The sequence below is a fragment of the Bison bison genome, unplaced genomic scaffold, assembly GCF_000754665.1.
Source record: "Bison bison bison isolate TAMUID 2011002044 unplaced genomic scaffold, Bison_UMD1.0 scf7180017864232, whole genome shotgun sequence".
In the NCBI taxonomy this organism is placed as follows: Eukaryota; Metazoa; Chordata; class Mammalia; order Artiodactyla; family Bovidae; genus Bison; species Bison bison.
In genome coordinates this window covers 2,254,369-2,256,723 of record NW_011494804.1, presented here as the reverse complement: position 1 = coordinate 2,256,723, position 2,355 = coordinate 2,254,369, and the positions used below count along the sequence as shown (strand labels likewise).

Here is a 2,355-nt window from a genome sequence, read left to right as displayed (position 1 = left end):
GCTGCTGCTGGATGGGCTTGACAGCGGGCAGCCCGTTTGTCTCATCCTGAGTTCCCTCAGGGCTTACCATCAGGGAGGCTGTAATGTAATGGCCTGATGGCTGCAACATCCTTTGTTTACTGGCGTGGCGGGCAGTATTTCAGTTCTCCTGTTCTTGGAGTCCAGCGTCTACATGCATCCATCCTGGCTGCCCCTGACCTTAGGGAACTGTGGCTCTTTCCAGGATCCATCCCACACCTTTTTGTTTTCTTTTTCTGATTCAGATTCACTGTTGGCAAGAGAGGCCTCCACAGCTGAGTTTCTCTTGCTCGTGCAGTTGGACTTACCTCTAAATAAGGCTCTTGCTTTGGGCGGATGTGGCCAGCTCAGCACCTCTCGGCACAAGTCTTGTTGACTTTCTCTCATTGCACCACCTGTTCCCAGAGGGCATGACAGAGGCCCTCACACCGGTGCGTCTGCTGTCTCAGCGCAGAGCCACCCAGCTCAGGAGCTGCCCCATTCCCACCTGGACACTGAGCTCATCCCAGACCAAGGCAAACCCGTCTTGGACCTAGGTCCTGGCTCCTTCTTGTGCAATGCCGTTTCTCATGCAGTTTGTGGGCATTTACAGCGCTCCCATCCTTCCCCACACAAAAGGCTGCCTTCGATTCAACCTGGGTGAGAACCAGATCTCATTTGACAGACACCTGATGGACTGGGTAGGGAGATGGAGCCAAACCCAGCAGCAGAAACACAGCCCTCTACTAAGCCCCAAAGTTCATGCAAATAGCAGTACAACAATCTGCTATCCTTTATACTCTAGTATCTTATACAGTGAAGTCGTTCAGTTGTGTCTGACTCTTTGCGACCCGTGCACTGTATCCTACTAGGCTCCTCCATCCATGGGATTGTCCAGGCAAGAATACTGGAGTGGGTTGCCATTTCCTTCTCCATGGGATCTTCCCCACTCAGGGATCAAACCCGGGTCTCCTGCATTTCAGGCAGACTGAGCCAGAGGGTCTTTGTTGCTGCATGGGCTTTTCTCTAGTTGCAATGAGTGGGGGCTACTCCCTCGTGGCGGCTTCTCTTGTGAAACGCAGGCTCCAGAGTGAGTGGGCTTCAGTAATTGCTGCAGGTGGGCTCAGCAGTTGCAGCTCCTAGGTTCTAGAGTACAGCCTCAGTAGTTGTGGTCCACAGGCTTAGTTGCTCTGGGGCATGCAGGATCCTCCTGGATCAGGGATTGAACCCACGTCTCCTGCATTGGCAGGCAGATTCTTTACCACTGAGCCACTCAGCAAATCCTGAAAGATGATGCTGTGAAAGTGCTGCACTCAATATGCCAGCAAATATGGAAAACTCAGCAGTGGCCACAGGACTGGAAAAGGTCAGTTTTCATTCCAATGTAAAAGAAAGGCAATGCCAAAGAATGTTCAAACTACCGCACAATTGCACTCATCTCACATGCTAGCAAAGTAATGCTCGAAATTCTCCAAGCTAGGCTTCAGCAATATGTGAACTCTGAACTTCCTGATTTTCAAGCTGGTTTTAGAAAAGGCAGAGGAACCAGAGATCAAATTGCCAACATCCGCTGGATCATGGAAAAAGCAAGAGAGTTCCAGAAAAACATCTATTTCTGCTTTATTGACTATGTCAAAGCCTTTGACTGTGTGGATCACAATAAACTGTGGAAAATTCTTCAAGAGATGGGCATACCAGACCACCTGACCTGCCTCTTGAGAAATTTGTATGCAGGTCAGGAAGCAACAGTTAGAAGTGGACATGGAACAACACACTGTTTCCAAACAGGAAAAGGAGTATGTCAAGGCTGTATATTGTCACCCTGCTTATTGAAGTTATATGCAGAGTACATCATGAGAAACGCTGGACTGGAAGAAACACAAGCTGGAATCAAGATTGCTGGGAGAAATATCAATAACCTCAGACAGGCAGATGACACCACCCTTATGGCAGAAAGTGAAGTGGAACTCAAAAGCCTCTTGATGAAAGTGAAAGAGGAGATTGAAAAAGTTGGCTTAAAGCTCAACATTCAGAAAACGAAGATCATGGCATCCGGTCCCATCACTTCATGGGATATAGATGGGGAAACAGTGGAAGCAGTGTCAGACTTTATTATTTTGGGCTCCAAAATCACTGCAGATGGTGACTGCAGCCATGAAATTAAAAGATGCTTACTCCTTGGAAGAAAAGTTATGACCAACCTAGATAGCATATTCAAAAGCAGAGACATTACTTTGCCAACAAAGGTTCGTCTAGTCAAGGCTATGCTTTTTCCTGTGGTCATGTATGGATGTGAGAGTTGAACTGTGAAGAAGGCTGAGCGCTGAAGAATTGATGCTTTTGAACTGTGGTGTTGGA

At 48.0% G+C, this 2,355-nt stretch overlaps 1 pseudogene; it reads left to right on the top strand.

The window, feature by feature from the left end:
* Positions 1-575: 575 nt before the first annotated feature.
* The window catches only part of LOC104993078, a 3,834-nt pseudogene continuing 2,054 nt past the window's right edge, over positions 576-2,355 (top strand).